The sequence below is a fragment of the Nicotiana sylvestris genome, chromosome 8, assembly GCF_000393655.2.
Source record: "Nicotiana sylvestris chromosome 8, ASM39365v2, whole genome shotgun sequence".
NCBI classification, from domain to species: domain Eukaryota; kingdom Viridiplantae; phylum Streptophyta; class Magnoliopsida; order Solanales; family Solanaceae; genus Nicotiana; species Nicotiana sylvestris.
The window spans coordinates 142,853,630-142,871,329 of record NC_091064.1 but is presented as its reverse complement, the minus strand read 5'-3'; positions in this window follow the sequence as shown (position 1 = coordinate 142,871,329).

The window sequence follows — 17,700 nt, the reverse complement described above, 5'->3', positions numbered from 1 at the left end:
TAAATAAGGGAATAACATAAATTATTCACTAAAATTGATGATTTTGGGTATAATTATGGATTTTGTACTGCTAAAATAGATAGTAAATTGATTTTAAAAACTCTTCAAAAGATTGAAAAAATACTAAAACACTTGGGTATGCTTATGTATGCATATATATGCTATTTTGAAAGTATTTTGTATATAAAAATACATAGGAAAATATTGGGTATCGACAGCTGCCCTCTTTACCCGAGAAGGATGGAAGAGTTGCTGGGTAAAGATATGATGACCAATTTTGACCGAATGAAATGATTTAAAGAATTTTGACTGAGCTCTGGTTCCTAAGCTGCCTACATATCCCTGGTGTTACAGGAGTCCGGCTATATGTAGTTCAGGATCTATTGGCGGAATATGCCGATGGCGATTTCGAAAAGAGGACGCGATGTTCGGGTTGAGAAGGATGGTCAAAGTCGGTTAGGCTGCGGGAACTGGAGCGAGATCACCCCTGCTGAGACGGTCGTTGCTAACCGGTTTAGCGGCAAGTGAGCATACATTGTGCATAAATTTAAATGTGATGCAAGTTCCCATTGGACCATGAATGATGTCCTTGGATGGTTAGGATGACGTCCTCGGACTATGACGTCCTGGGCCATGAAGTGTGTGATAAAGGATTCGCATGCTGTGAAATGATGTTCTCGGGCTATGAGAATTATGCCTTTGAATAATGATATGCAAGAGATAAATGCGGTCCTCAGGCCATGGCATGGCGTTCTCGGGCTATGCAAATGGTGCCTCCGAACAATGACGCCTTTGGAAAATTTGGTGATCTTTCAGCCCATTAAATGCAGAAGGTGGCGATATTTCAGCCGACGCAAGACTTAAATAAAAGGTGGTGATATTTCAGCCGATGCAAGAGTGATAAATTGGTGATATTTCAGCCATGCAGGATGAAGACAGTGCTTAGTCTCGGAAGGTAGAACAATAGCCTTATGCAATATAGAGCAACGTCGGATGGAGACAGTGCTTAGTCTCGGAAGGCAGAAAGGTAGCCTTATGCAATGCAGGAAATGCAGATGGATATAGAGCTTAACCTCGGAAGGTAGAAATGTTGCCTTATGCAATGTAGGGAAATGCAGATGGAGACAATGCTTAGTCTAGGAAGGTGGAAAGGTAGCCTTATGCAATACAGGGAAATGTAGATAGAGGTAGAGTTTAACCTCAGAAGGCAAAAAGGCAGCCTTATGCAATGCAGGAAATGCAGATGGAGGTAGAGCATAACCTCAGAAGGCAGAAAGGTAGCCTTATGCAATGCAGGGAAATGCAGATGGAGACAATGCTTAGTCTCGGAAGGCAGAAAGGTAGCATTATGCAATGCAGGAAATGTAGATGGAGGTAGAGCTTAACCTCAGAAGGCAGAAAGGTAGCCTTATGCAATGCAGGGAAATGCAGATGGAGACAATGCGAAGTCTCGGAAGGCAGAAAGGTAGCCTTATGCAATGAAGGAAATGCAGATGGAGGTAGAGCTTAACCTTGGAAGGCAGAAAGGTAGCCTTATGCAATGCAGAGAAATGCAGATGGAGACAATGCTTAGTCTCGGAAGGCAGAACAGTAGCCTTATGCAATGCAAAGGAATGCAGGATGGAGACAGTGCTTAGTCTTAGAAGGCAGAAAGGTAGCCTTATGCAAGGAGTAAAAGGGAAAAATGATGATAGAATTTTCTTAGCTGATAGCGGATCGAGATATTGCAACTGCTAGGGATACTGTGTCTGCTGGAAGAATTGTGTGCGGATAGCAGCTGTGAGTAAGTGCAACGGTTCTGAGAGTTATATTCGTGAGCAATGTTAGTATCATGAGTGTATAGTATATTTGCTGATGTTGCAACTCAAGTTCCTGCATTCAAAGAAAAATTGTGAGTTTTGTAAAGAGGGGAGGTTAGTTTGTATTCCCGCTGGCTCTGCTTGGCTCCATTCCGATGATATTGGGCATATCATTGGGGTAGCATTGCTAAACGAAGCAACTTTGGTAACAGACATACATGATTTAGTAAAGAAATATGACAATAAATACATAATTAAGAATAGTTTGCTTTAGATGAACTGACGACTGCGACGTGGTCCAAAATACTGCAACTTCTCTAGCTCCGGAATTTTGAGGGTCCTCCTTTAAATTCTACCCCAGTTTACTAGGCTGCTGCTTTCGACGGCTGCTTGCGTCGAATGGCTGAAATCACTTCAGAATTTTGAGGGTCCTCCTCAAATATTTTCCCCAGTTTCCAATTGCGGGGGAAATGAAAATTTTATTGAATTATGACCGAACCCATAGGGCTGCCTACGTATCCCCTCTTAAACGAGAATCAAGTCAGGCGTAGTTCAAATTACATCATACAGGAAATCATAAGAGTTACACATAGTATTGCTTCACTATATCTGAATTGATCGGCTTCGGCCAAACTTCACCGTCCATTTCTGCAAGTATGAGGGCTCCTCCTGTGAGGACCCGGTGAACCATGTATGGACCATGCCATTTGGGAGAGAACTTGCCTTTTGCCTCCTCTTGATATGGGAAAATATTCTTTAACACCATCTTCCCCAGTGTAAATTGTCTCGGCTTGACTCTTTTGTTGAAGGCTCTGGACATTCTGTTCTGATAGAGCTGACCGTGGCAAACTGCATTCATTCTCTTTCCATCTATAATATCTAGCTGCTCGTAGCGACTCTCTACCCATTTTGCATTGTCATGTTCGGCTTCCTGTATGATTCTTAAGTTGGGAATTTCTACCTCGATGGGAATGACTGCTTCTATCCATAAACCAACATATAGGGAGTTTCCCCGGTTGATGTGCGGACTGTGGTGCGGTATCCCAACAAGGCAAATGATAACTTCTCATGCCACTGCTTATGCTTTTCTATCATCTTCCTTAGTATCTTCTTGATATTCTTATTGGCGGCTTGTACAGCTCCGTTCATCTGAGGTCTGTAAGCTGTAGAATTCTTGTGTTTGATCTTGAAGGTTTACTACATGGCTTTCATCAGGTCGCTGATGAGATTGGAACCATTATCAGTGATGATTGACTCTGGAATTCCGAACCGATAAACAATGTGGTCGCGCACAAAATTTACTACCACTTTCTTAGTCACTACTTTGTACGATGCTGCTTTAACCCATTTGGTGAAATAATTAATTGCCAGTAGAATGAACCTGTGCCCGTTTGATGTAGCAGGCTCGATAGGTCCGATAACATCCATTCCCTAAGCGGTAAACAGCCATGGCGAGCTTGTTGCAGTGAGCTCGTTTGGAAGCACCTTTATCATGTCTGCATGTATCTGATAGCGATGGCATTTTCAGACATACTGGATGTAGTCCGTTTCTATAGTAATCCAAAAATAGCCATCTCGGAGTATTTTCTTGGCTAAGACAAAACCGTTCATATGTGAACCGCAGGTCCCTGCATGAATTTCCTCCAATAGCCTGGATGCTTCCTCTACATCGACAAACCTCAATAATCCCAAATAAGGAGTCCTCCTATACAGGATTCCTCCGTTATGAAAGAAGTTGTTAGATAGTCTCCGAAGTGTGCGTTTCTGAGTAGGATTTGCGAGTTATGGATATTCTCCTTTAGTCAAATATTCCTTGATATCATGAAACCAAGGTTTTTTGTCTGCTTCTTCTTCTACATGAGTGTAGTAAGCTGGCTGATCATAGATCTTTACTAGAATAGGATTAATGAATTTCTTGTCGGGGTGCTGTATCATGGACGATAGGGTAGCCAATGCATCGACAAACTCATTCTAAACTCTAGGAACATGTTGGAACTCTGTCTTTGTGAACCTCTTCCTCAATTCCTATACATGATGCAAATAAGGAAGTATCTTGGAGTTCTTGGTTGCCCATTCTTCTCAGACTTAATGTATATGCAGGTCTGAATCTCCGATCACTAGCAATTCCTGAATGTTCATGTCAATGGCCATCTTGAGCCCTAAGATGCAGGCTTCGTACTCGGCCATGTTGTTGCTGCACGGGAACCTGTGCTTGGCAGATACTGGATAATGTTGTCCGATTTCTGATACTAGGACCGCTCCTATGCCAATTCCTTTGATATTTGCTGCTCCGTCAAAAAACATTCTCCAACCATCATAGGGTTCTGCAATATCTCCCCCTATGAAAGATACCTCTTCATTAGGAAAATACGTCTTTAAAGGCTCGTATTCTCCATCCACGGGATTTCAGCAAGATGATCTGCTACTGCTTCTCCTTTGATTGCCTTCCGAGTCATGTAAACATTGTCGAATTCACTCAGCAGGATTTGTCACTTGGCTAGCTTGTCAGTGGGCATGGGCTTCTTAAAGATGTACTTCAAAGGATCCATTCTTGATATGAGGTAAGTGGTATAGGCACAAAAATAGTGTCTCAACTTCTGAGCTACCCAAGTCAGAGCACAACAGGTGCGTTCCAATAGAGAATATCGTGCCCCATACGGGGTGAACTTCTTGCTGAGATAATAATTGGCCTGATCTTTTCTTCCCGTTTCATCATGCTGCCCCAGAACACAACCGAAAGCTCCATCCAATACTGCAAGGTAGAGTAATAGAGGTCTACCCGGCTCGGGCGGGACCAAACTGGCGACGTTGACAGGTATTCCTTGATTCTGTCAAAGGATTTCTGACAATCATCAGTCTATATGGTAGCGGCGTCCTTCTTCAACATATTAAATATTGGCTCACAAATGATAGTGGATTGAGCTATGAACCGACTGATATAGTTAAGCCTTCCCAAGAAACTCATAACCTCTTTCTTGTTCTTCGGTGGTGGCAATTCTTGGATGGCTTTGACCTTTGACGGATTCAGTTTTATCCCTCGACGACTCACAATGAACCCGAGTAGTTTTCCGACAGGAACCCCGAATGCACATTTGGCAGGATTCAGCTTCAAGTTGTAATTTCTTAGTCTGTTGAAGAACTTCCTCAGATCTTCCATGTGGTCATTGGCTCTCTTGGATTTGATGATGACTTCGTCTACATATACCTCGATCTCTTTATGTATCATGTCATGGAAAATAGCAGTCATGGCACTCATGTAGGTGGCCCCGACATTCTTTAACCCGAATGGCATCATCTTGTAACAATACATCATATACGACGTAATGAAGACCATTTTCTCTGAGTCTTCCTCATCCATCCATATCTGATGATACATAGGAAAACAATGAACGAACGATTGCAGTTCATGCTTGGCGCAGTTGTCAATTAGAATGTGTATGTTCGGCAAGGGGAAGTCGTCTTTTGGACTGGCCCGGTTGAGATCCCGGTAGTCGACACAGACTCTAACCTTTCCGTCTTTCTTCGGCACTGGCACAATATTGGCTAACCATGGTTGATATTCCACTACCTTGAGAACCTTGTCTTTGAATTGCTTGGTGACTTCTTCCTTGAATTTCAAACTCATGTCAGGTTTGAACTTCCTGAGCTTCTGTTTTACTGGTGGACATGTCGGATCGGTTGGAAGTTTGTGAGCTAGAATAGATGTACTGAGACCAGTCATGTCATCATAAGACCAGGCAAATATGTCCTCATATTCCCTTAGAAATTCCGTGTACTCTTTCTTTTCTGATGGTGACAGATGAACGCTGATTCGTGTTTCTTTGACATTTTCTACATCTCTCAGGTTGACAATCTCAGTTTCGTCCAGGTTAGACTTAGGTCCGTTCTCACAATCCTCAACCTCTTTAACAACCTCTTCTGGTATATCATCTTCTTCTGAATCCATATCCGTTTGTTGCGTTGACTCGGCGCATGTCACAATCGTCGGTTCATCAAGATAAGTAATAGTAATGCCTGAAGCTTTATGGGCCCTGGTGGTTCTGATGGACCAATTGTTGAGGCGTGCTCCTCAGCTCACAGCTTGTATAGAAGGTCTTTCCTCCCCCTCCTCCTTAAAAATGACACAACAGTCCATATTATTATCTTCCAAAAACAAATTCCTCATTGCCGCTAGTGCTTCCTCTTCTCCCAACCCATATATGACATTGGCGGGCTGGAAAGTCTGTTCCAAGTGAGGTATTGGATACTCCAGTGGGTAGTAGGGACTGCACCATGGTGCCAACCAGTGGTTGAATTCCTCCCAAGTGTATTCATATCCCAAACCGAAAGTGGTACCATGTTTCTTCAACTTGATACGCTTAGCGATTCCTTGGAGATTCTTGACAAGTCCCTTGCTAGGTTCGTATCCACACCAATTCAGTATACTTTCAATTTTGCTATCTTACCATTTGTCCTTGTCAACGGCGTTGACTCGCTCAATGTGATGGTAGGTTTTTCCGCCTATCTTCCTTCTTCCTCCGATTGCTAGGATGGTCTGGTGACTGTATATGGGATTTCTACCGTCGCCGTGAATAATTACCTCTTTGTGATTCCACTTGAATTTCACTACTTGATGTAGGGTTGATGTCACAGCCCCAGCGGCATGCATCCAGGGCCGTCCCAATAGCAAGTTGTAAGTTGCTGGGACGTCTATCACTTGAAAATCAAAGTCGAACCAAGTCGGTCCCATTTGCAGACACAATCTGATTTCCCCAATAGTGAACCATTGGGATCCATCGAAAGCTTTGACATTGATGGCTCCATCGTTGATCTAGGATCTTTCCCAATTTTCTGAGAGTCATCAATGGACAAATATTGAGGCTGGACCCTCCGCCAATCAGGATTTCGGTGATGAAATGATCTTCGCACTGCACAGTGATGTGAAAGGCCTTGTTGTGGTATATCCCTTCAAGTGACAGCTCATCTTCATGGAAAGTGATTTTGTGACTCTCTAATACTTGCCCAACCATGTTTGCCATTTCTCCTCCAGTTATGTTGTTGGGTACATATGCCTCGCTCAACACCTTCAATAAGGCATTCTTATGTGCGTCACAGCTTTGTGGCGGAGCCAAGATAGAGATTTAGGCTGGCGTTTTGTTCAACTGATCAATGACCGAATATTATGTAGCTTGTATCTTCCTCCATAGATCATCTGGACCAATTTCAGTGATGGTTGGTCATCCAGAGGCCTGCTTACTAGACTCGGCTAGGTGTTCTAAGGTATAAACCCTGCCGGTTCTTGTCATACCCTGTGCTATAATTGCTTCTCCAGATTTGGGTTTCCCTTTCTTTCTCGCCTCGACGGTGTAATCCCGTGATATGCCTTTGGGTGGAATGGTATTACGGCTGCCATGGCCACTGGGATGGGTACCTTATCCTTGGATGGTAACACAACCACTTTGAATGGTACAGGTGTCTTTGGAGACCCAAACTCTACCTCAATAGGTCCTGGCGTCTTTGTAGAAGAAGGTGCTTCGAACTCAAGTGGTATGGACATGTCTACTTCAGTATTTTCAGAAGGCTGGATCTGGACCACAATCGGGTTAAGTGTGACCGTTGGTTCCTTTGGCTCGTCACCTTCAGCAATTAATCCTATCGACCTTTTGGGGTCCCAATCGCCCTTTATCTCAATCATGTGAACGCCCCCACCCTTGTGGTCAGGCAGAGGGTTGTTGAGAACATTCGGAGATGGCTCCTTTGCTATGATGATCTTGTTGTCAATAAAAGCTTGGATCTTATCCTTTAGAGCGCGACACTCATCAATGGTATGCCCCATTTATGTCGGAATGGTATGCACAGGTTTTGTTTGGGTAGCCCCATTGGGAGGGGTTTTTGGGGTTTACGGCAGGGATGGAGGTGATGTAACCATCATCTTTGAGCCTTTCATATAGTTGGTCAATAGGTTCGGCAATGGCGGTATACTGTTTATGGGGTTTGCGGTCAAAGTTTGGTTGGGGTCTAGGAAAGTTTTGGCGGGTGGAAGGTGGTTGATGGTGAGTGGGTTGAGTATTGTAGGCTTGATAGACATGTGCAGGTTAGGAATATCTAGGCGAAGTGGGCTGATATGTGGGAGAAGGAGGTGATTGGTAAGTAGGTGGTGGAGTTCGGTAAGAGGGCGAGGGTGTTTGGTAATTTGGGGTAGGTTGATATGTGAGTGGAGGTATTGGGTAGGTTTGGTATTCAATTGGGGATTTTGTTCTTTGTGTAACCATCATGGCGCTCATGTCCCTTTTCTTGGACGTGCCACCAGACTGTAGAGCCTTGTTGGCGGCCTGCAAAGCTTCAAAGTTAGAGACTATACCACTTCTGATACCTTTCTTGATCCTTTCCCCTAGCTTGATGATGTCGGAGAATTTCTGGCTTTCAATCAACATTAACCTTTCATAGTACTGTGGGTCTTAAGCTCGAACGAAAAACCTATTCATTTGCTCTTCTTCTAAAGCCGGTCTAACCTTAGCAGCTTCTGATCTCCAATGAGTATCATACTCGCGGAATGTCTCCGTGGGTTTCTTCTTTAAGTTCTGGATGTAGAACACGTCTGTTGCATTTTCAGCGTTGAACCTGAACCTGTCCATGAAATCAGACGCCATACTTACCCAATTTGACCACTTCTTAAGGTCTTGGTTGATGTACCAAGGCAAAGCATCTCCCTTCAGACTCCTCATGACGAGTTTCATGCGAATATTTTCGTCCCTCCCTACTCCGACCAACTTGTTGCAGTATGTCCTCAGATGAACTCTCGGATCCCCGGTACCATCAAACATTTCGAACTTAGGAGGTTTGTACCCCTCGGGCAGTTCGACATCTGGCTGAATGCAAAGGTCCAAGTAATTCAGTCCCTCAATCCCCTTGCTTCCTTCGACACCCTGAACTCGGCTAGTCAGTTTCTTGAGTTCCGTGGCCAGATTCTTGATAAGAGAGTCAGACTATGGTGTGCTTGAAATAGGTTGAGTATAGTGTGGTGTGATTTCCACATAGATGGGGGTGTTGTGGGGATGATTATTTGTGGAGTTTAGCGGTTCAGGAATGAGCAGTGGGGTGTTTTTTGAAGTGTGGCATGTGTTGCAGTGGTGATGGGGAGTGGGTTGGTTTTGTGGTTTCGGGATGCTTTGTGGAGGTGTGGGGTTTTGAGTGTTGGCAAAGTTGACATTTGGGGTAGTGAGGGAAAATGACAAATTCGCCAAGTTTCGAACTTGGTCTAGTTTTTCCTAAAACTTCAATAACTTCTGTTCGAGCTGGAAGGCACTTTCCTTGGAAACCTGAATACCCTGAAGAACGTCTACCCTTTCAACTGAGTTCTCCTTTCTGATGTTGCTCAAATATTCCATCTTTCCCTTGTTCTTGTTTTTGATAGGACTCGGATGAGGAGGTGGTGGAGGGCCCTTAGATCTTGTAGAGTATGATGACGATGCCAGAGTTCACGAACTAACCTTTGGGGAGGGGAATAAACAAAAGGTAAAAACAAAAAATGTAGCAAGTTAGTGCGGATTATGAGAAGAAAACGTTGCAATATTTAAACACATAGTGCAAGAATATGAATCGTGTCCTAATTTGGGAGCCTCGTTGTGCCTGAGGTAGGCGTAGCGACAAGTTGATTTGGAGAACTTATAATGCTAAATGCCTCATTTTATTGATAAAAAATAAGGTGAATCCTAAAACAACACTAATAGCAGAAAATAAAATGTTACTAATGGTCGTTGGCCTTATTACATTTTTAAAGCAAAAGAAAAGACTCCTAACTACTTGGTCCTAGAAGGACCTTCCCCAGACTCGGCATCTTTAGCTCTATCGAACAGCTTCACCAGCTCACGCAGTCCCAACAGCAAATAGGCTCTAGCCAAGTGTCCTCCTTCGTTTCCCTCAGCGTTCTAGCAGTTTTCAATCCTCTAGATGAACTTCCTTTCCAATTCTACTAAACCCCGCTCCAAATACCCTAGTCGCTTGTTGGCGCTGACAGCCATATCTTTCCATTCTTCAATCAACTTTTGATGGTGCTCACTTTCGCATTCCCGTATCCTCTTTTGCAATTGGTTGTGCTTGACCTATGCTTTAGCCTTTTCATCGAAGATCCTGTGACCTCGAACAAACCCAGGTTGGCCCAAACCATTGTGATTATCCTCCAGCCATCCCGAATAGTATGGGGTGCAACCAGCATGGTATCTGTCTGGCTCGATAGTATCTCTTCCCATGATGATCTTGCATTGCCACATATGATGATCTTGACACTTATAAGGACTGTCATCAGCTTGGAAATCAGCCCGGAAGCGACTCATCTTGTCGACTCTTAGTATAACCTGCTTCCTACCAGCCTGTCTCATGACCCGAAGGGGGACATAAGGGTAGGTTCTTCTTAAACCGATCAGTATCAGAAACGGTGCATCCCTGGATCAGGCGATGAATTCATCAGTAGGAAACCATTCGAACATCCATTGTATTTGATCCTCAGTCAGATTTTCAAACAGTTCCACCCATCCTTTGGCATCTTCTAGCTGAGCAAACATGTCAGGCATGTAGTTCATTCGCCTTGGTTGATGGAAGGTTATATGATCATCCCAGTCTCTCCGCTGAATCTCTTGCCGATATTCACCCCTTTGGAGATGCTTCATGAGCCATAGCTGAAGTAGCAAGTTGCAGCCTTTGAAGTGTGGGCCTCCTTGTTGACACTTTTCCAAGTCTCGGTACATTTCTGCAACGATCATGGGCACTATGCTAAAGGGTTGCCCACCAATTCCCTCCATTAAGGTTTTAGTGACAATAACTAGCCTGGTGTGAATCCTTGCTTTCTTCATAGGAAACACTATCATCCCCAAGAAGCAAAACAGAAAGACAAAGACCCTTCTATGGATATGCCCCAATGAGGTGAGGGCAAATTCATCTGGGTAAGTACGGTAGGACTTACTATGGCCATACCTCTCGTACAGATAGTCGAAAGGAATGTAGGAATCCTTCAAACAATTCAAGTCTGTTTTTTTCTTTAGTCCCATCATTTTGAGAAAACCCCTACCCTTGCGATTTTCCGGCATAAGCAAACCCGGAGTCTCCCACGGAATACCAGCTCGTCCTCCTATTTCCTCGAGCATAGGTGTCATGTCAATCTCCCCGAAGCGAAACACAGACCTATCACAGTCCCAAAACAGAGTAGCAGCTTCTATGATTTTGTTGTTAGGTTGGACCTCCAGGAAAAAAGGCAAATTTCCTAGGTATTTTCGGACAAGAGCCTGATCACTTGAGTGAAGATCCTCTCACCAGCTTAGCAACCTTGGGTAGATGTTGGTGACCATGCCAAATTTTGGGACTTCGTGCCTCATTTCTGCAAAACAAAGTGTAAGACCCTTACCCCGTCGGACTCGACTATTTAAACTAATAATTAGCATAAGCATCATTTAGTTCTCCAAATAAATGCGCAGAATATGGTAATGTCCGTTTGGGTCCCCAAGAAACCCAGTGGACTTTGGACAAGGCTATCTTAAAGAGTCATTATGTGGACAACATAACTGACTCAGGTAGGTTTTGACAGTGATGCATGCACAATTGAACAGAGTAGGGTTTCTATAAGGTATTAGACGAGTACCCTTGAGCGGACAACTCAAGAGGGAAAGGCACGGAACCGTCGACTACACCATTGATCGACTGGTTTTACCGCAAATACGCCTTTGCCAAATTTAGGGGGTAATGATATCAGAAGGACGCAACCACTCATTATAAGCATTGCTATAGTATTTTGTTTGGAACGAGTGGAATATGATGTTGAATATGCAGTTACAAGTTGTCATGTATTTGCACGTTCATAAAGTAATGGTTAAAATAATTGCTCATAATTACAACAGTATTAAAGGAAAGCATTAAAGAAAAGAAACAAGGAGCCAAGTCAGTTTTGTAATAGAAGATAAATAAAGATATTAAATAAAGGCAATAAAGAAGCAGTAAAGTCACAAATAACATGAAATGGTAAAAGCCTAAATGAAATATCCCCAACAGAGTCGCCACGCTGTCGCGCCCCCTTTTTCTCGCAAAATCGGGCTTCTGACATTTGGGAGGACAACTCGTTCCCTTTTGGGAATTGGGTTTTGGAACTTGAAGAGTCGCTACCTAATGATTAAGTTCATTAGGACACTAAGAAGGGTTTGAGTTTGAAGAACCAGAGTTTGGGTAAGGGCTAGAAATTATCTCGAGGGGAAGGTATTAGGCACCCCTCAAGATCCACTAGTGTGGTTCCCGGCCATGTTACAATTGTGACTTCACATAATCAAATAAGAAATCAAGGGCCTCAAATAGAAGGGGATTTTCACATATTATTGCAAGAAAATTGAAAGTTTGAAGAGAATAAAGAAAGCAAAAATTTTAAGGAAATAGTTCGGACAATAAAACAATTTAAAAAGAAAGTGGGTCCTAGGTTCACAAACAATATGGATCACATTAATGCAATACCCGGTAATCACTCCTCAAAAGAGGAGTTGCACGTGGTATTAGCGTATCGGTCATCATATTCATATCTACCATTTCCAACCCCGTTAAGGTACTGGGGCACGGAATAATATCGTTACTTATTGCATGCTAGTACCCGCCCCAATCCTATCAGTCCCGGAGGCATTTGGGACTAGTAGTCCTAAAGGGAAGGGAAATTTTGCTTTTCAGAGTTTTAAAGGATAAAATTCTAGGGCGACAATCAAAACATATAAGGCAGGTATGGGGAGAACACATAACAGTTTAAAGGGCTCAAACCGGTTTCCTCATTTAAAGAGACAAATTGGCTGGCATGGGTTACAAGTATTGGTTATGGTCTGAAATCAAATTAAAGCGTAGGATAGGCTGATTCATCACATATTTCTCAGATGAGGAGTCCAAATTAGCCTTCCCTAGTTGTAATTTATCAAAGACTGATGCAGTTAATCAATTATCTACTAGCTTGCCTAGGTGAAACTTATAGGCATGATATCTAACAATGCTTACTCCGATTTTAAAGAAGGCTTACTGATTGTGGAAAATACATAAGTTCTGCAGATGTTAGACGACACTACTACTAATTTTAGACTTGTAGATGAAATAAATGAATTAGATTCAACTGGTTACTCCAATAGGCATGATTTCTAGGCGTTGTTGATTTTAAGACGATTATGAAAGTGCACGGAGTCCTATAGACATGGTATCTAGAAGACAGTTGATTATTGTTTTAACCTATAACTGTTTGCCTAGTGATAGATAAAAAATGCAAAAGTGTAGAAACTATAGGCAAGATTTCTATATGACGTGCGTGAATGCAGAAAACTTATAGGCAAGATTTCTATATGATGTGCATGAATGAAGAAAACTTATAGGCAGGGTTTCTGATGCGGAAGTGCAGAAACTATAGGTAGGATTTAAAATGAAATGCGGAAGTGCATAAATTGTAAATAGTAACGCCTATGATCATGTTGTCTACCCTTTGCATACATAAGTGACCCTCCCCTTTTCACTAGAACCCCATAAGTATTACAACATATTACAGAACAAAATGAATTAAGAAAAATAAAATTACATCACAAATTAAGCTACAACCAAGGAGCCTAATTCAGACTCAAGGTCCAACAATATGAGGTGAACCAACTTCCAGGATCAGGTTTCCCAAGCCTTCTCTTATTTGGGATGTGTCAAAGTTCCTCAAGAGCCTCAAATGGACTCCGGGCAGTGCTTACAACCCAAACACATTGCAGAATTAAGAGCATAGTGTAGTGTGGAAATTCTAGCCTTCAGATGTCCAAGTTCAGAGGTAACTCAAGGTCCCAAAGCAAGGCTCACAAGAGGGGGGGAGAACTTAGAATCTAAGAGTAAGTGTAAGTGCACAAGGGGGAATTAGGTAGAGCCATGGCAGGCTGGTGGTCATGCCCAGCAATCAGGAGTGCTGGCACACCGCTGACTAGCCTATTAGCCACATTTTGAGAGTTGGGATCCATTGAGGATCAGGTTCAGACCTAAGCAGCAATATCGATGTTGTCAGGCCATGAACCTTAACTCAACCACATAGAGGGGAGCGGGGGTAGAGGGAGTTCATAACAAACAACAGATGCAAAGAGAGAGTAGCATACTCAATACATAACATGAATATCAAAGTAGACAGGAGTGTAGCAACTTTAAAAAAAACACATAGGGATGGTGCTGAAATCGAAATTAAGGCATACCAATTTCAGGGAAACAAATAAGTGAAAGCAAAAGTCTTGTAAACCAAATTGCAAGCAAACAGTACAAAAGATCTCAGAGGAGAGTAGAGTATTGAAATTGAGAGGTGAGTGTGTAAAGTATTGAATTCAAAGTCTTGAACTGAAGGTTCAAGGTGTCTAAGTGTAGAAGGGTCGTGCCCCTTTTATAGTGCAGAAAACAAGTAAGAAAAGGTAAGGGAATAGTTTGCGATCAATCACACAAAATCTTCCTTCAGTTAATGGATTCTGATTTCAAACGGGTACAAGACAATTAAGGAAATAATTGGATTAAAATCTTTTCCAAAGTAGTATCAGAAGGGCAAATACATAGAAACTATTTAAGGAAAGAGTTTGATAGCAACACGGTTTGTGCAAATAAGGAAACACAATCAATCATCAGCCAGTAAAAATCAACAATTGAGTTTTGGTTTCCAATCAGAAAAGGTGAAGAAAGGTTTAATTTAAAGAAAATCAGTAACAATCAATCGAACCTTATTAAAAGGAATTCTGAATCAATCACAAATTGGCAAAATCTCTTTTGAAGGAAGAATTCCTCATATATAAAGCATACAGACATGTCAAACAAGAAAGAACCGTCATGCTAATTAGAAAGAATCTAGCATAGAAAAGTTCAGAGTCACAAGCAAAGAAGCTCAAATTCAGTACATAGACTCAGACTTAGTTCGAGAGAGTCCAGGGTTCCATAATAGAATCCTAGTCCAAACATAAGATCAAACTCGCCAAAAACCCCAAATCTTAGGGTATTCAACTCGAATCAGATGCAGAGACGGGAAGACAAATAACTGAAATAAGCTTAGAGGTCTCTTTCAGAGGCTAATGAGAAAACAAACAGGTAAAATAGCAGGTTCGAAACAAACATAGTAAAAAAGCTTATTTGAAGCATAAAGAACATGTTTTAGGAAAAACTTGGAACTTAAACAAGTTCAGAAGACAAAGAGGTAGCATAAACATAAGGAAACAGTAGATGAAACATGTTTAGAAAGAACTCAAACAAAGTCCAGAAGAAGGCAAATAAGAACTAAGAGCTTAGTAGAAATTACAATAAACGAACGCAGAGTTAAACAAACACATAAGATAAACGTGTGAAAGCATGATATAGAAACCAGTAGAAGAAAGAACGGAGCACAGTAGAAGAATATGCATAATAAGGCAAACCTAAGAACACAGGAGAAGGACATGAGAGGTACAAAAGAGAACTTAAAAACATAGCATAGACAGATTTACACAAAGACAAGAAGAAGAGGTGTCAGAAAACATTTTAAAACTTTTCAGAAACCCTAAATCGAAGAGAAACAAATTTTGAAAGAGAAGATTGGGGAAAAAGTTTTAAAAATTCCAGTAGAACACAGATATAGCATAGATCTAAGAAAACAACCAGAGAAAACCTCGAATAGCTTAGGGTTGCAGAGAAACCCTAGAAATGAGAAAGGCTTGGAAGAAAAACTGATCCTGAGTCGGAAAGACTCATAATAATGGTCGGAGAAGCCATAGATCTACAGATCTGAGAAGGATCTGAAGAGAGCCATTAGAGTCAGGCCTCAAAACTTCGAACAACCATGGTTTAATGATGGAGGGGGGTGAGAACCAACCATCCATGGCCTGAGAAGCCACAGATTCCGGTGGAAACACGGTAGAATAAGGTGGGAGATGGCTAGGGTTTCAGAGAGCTTGAGAGTGTTTTTAGAGACGAAGGGTTTAAAGGCGATGGGTCAGGTGAGAATGAGGGAGATTAGGGTAGTCGTTTAGGTTTAATTATTGAAGGGAAAGTCTTGGCCGTTGATCTTGAGTGATCAACGGTCCAGATTTAAGTGGTAGGTGGGGAACGGGTTGTGTTTGTTTGTAATTGGGTCGTGTATTGGATCCAGATTGAAATTGGGTTGGTTTTAATTTGGGCGGAATTGGGGTCAAATTGAGGTTAAAATTGAAAGGAAATGAGGCTGTAATTGAAATAGAAATAGGCTAAATGTTGAATAGCCAATTTTCCTTTTTTATTTTATAAAAATAGTGAAAAAGACTTTAAAAACAAATTAAAAGTACTGACCCAACTAATAACGCATACATATTGATTTAAAAACATTGAAACCAATTTTACAATTATAGAAATGCTATTAATCTTAAAATAGGCTATAATTGCAATTATATGCAATTTAGTCTTTTAAATACCAAATAAATTTGTAAAAATATACAAAAATCATTTTAACTATATTTCGGTATAAATATGGGAATAAAATAAATTATTCACAAAATTGATTATTTAGGGAATAATTATGGATTTTGTAATGCTAAAATGGATAGTAAATTGATTTTAAAAACTCTTCAAAAGATTGGAAAAATACTAAAACACTTGGGTATGCTTATGTATGCATATATATGCTATTTTGAAAGTATTTTGTATATAAAAAATACATAGGGAAAAATTGGGTTTCGACAAGTATAAATCATCTCAAAGACAAGATTAAATTTTATCTAAAGAAAGGTTATCTGAGTTACTCCTGGATTTCATTGATGAATCTGAGGATTTAAACAATGAAAAGGAACAACTGTCTAAGGAGTGTGTGATTTTGAAAGCTAAGTGCAGAAATCTGGAATTTAGGGCTAGTGAAAGAGATAGTAAAAATGCTGAGTTAAAGAACCATGTTCATGAACTTGACACCACTGTCCTAGAGCTATGATCTGAAAATCTAAAACTAAAATTAGGAACTGGTAAAAAGAAAGTTGATCCTACACAACTCACATAAGAAGAAAACCTAGGAAAAATGAAAGGCGAGTTGTACAAAAGAGATGAGCAGATAAGAGTCCTTAAGGAGGATTTAAACAAGGCTAAGCACGAGCTAGACAGAACCTGTAAATGGAATAGGTCCTCTGATGCACTTTCATGGCTACAGGAACACCATAGTAGCAATAAGAGCGGACTTGGCTACGGGACCTCTGCACCTAAGTGGGATGTGATGTGCCGGAGAATTTCGGCACATTTCAATACTAATTGCTTAGCTTTTAGCTTGTTTTAATGCAATTATCTCCGTTACTTGTGTAGTTTTGTTGTTTCTACAGTACATAAGGACTGAGAACCCAAGACTATGGAAATGGAAGAATAAAGACAAGAAAAGAGCAAAATGTAGCAAAAATGCTGGTCTGCGATACACTATGTGATCGCAGATCAGACATGCGAGCCACATAATGCACGTCAAATCGCAGACAAAAGCAGAGAACTGGGTTAAATCTCAAGTCAAGAATGCGGTCCATTATGCGACCGCAGAACCAACATGCGATCCGCAGAGTGAACCGCAAACCAACCATGAAGGTCACTGAAGGACCAAGATGCGATACAAAATGTGATCGCATTTCTGCAATGCGATCCGCATAATTGGAATGCGAAGAATGTAAACTAGGGTTCCAGTATGCGATGAGGATGCTCAAGATGCGGACCGCATACGTGCTCTGCGACAAGAATGCAATTGCATATCAGACCTGAAAGGGCATTTTTGTCCGTTTTCTGTCCCGAATTTGAGTCCACTATAAATAGTTTTATGATGTCTTTGTGGGCTCATCTTGTTTAGTCTTTGAACCACATTCCAAGACATTAATATTCCTCACGTTTGGAAGCTTTTGGGTGAAGATTCTATACTTTGTAAGCTTTTATGACATTAAATACTCTTTGGTTTTTGTAT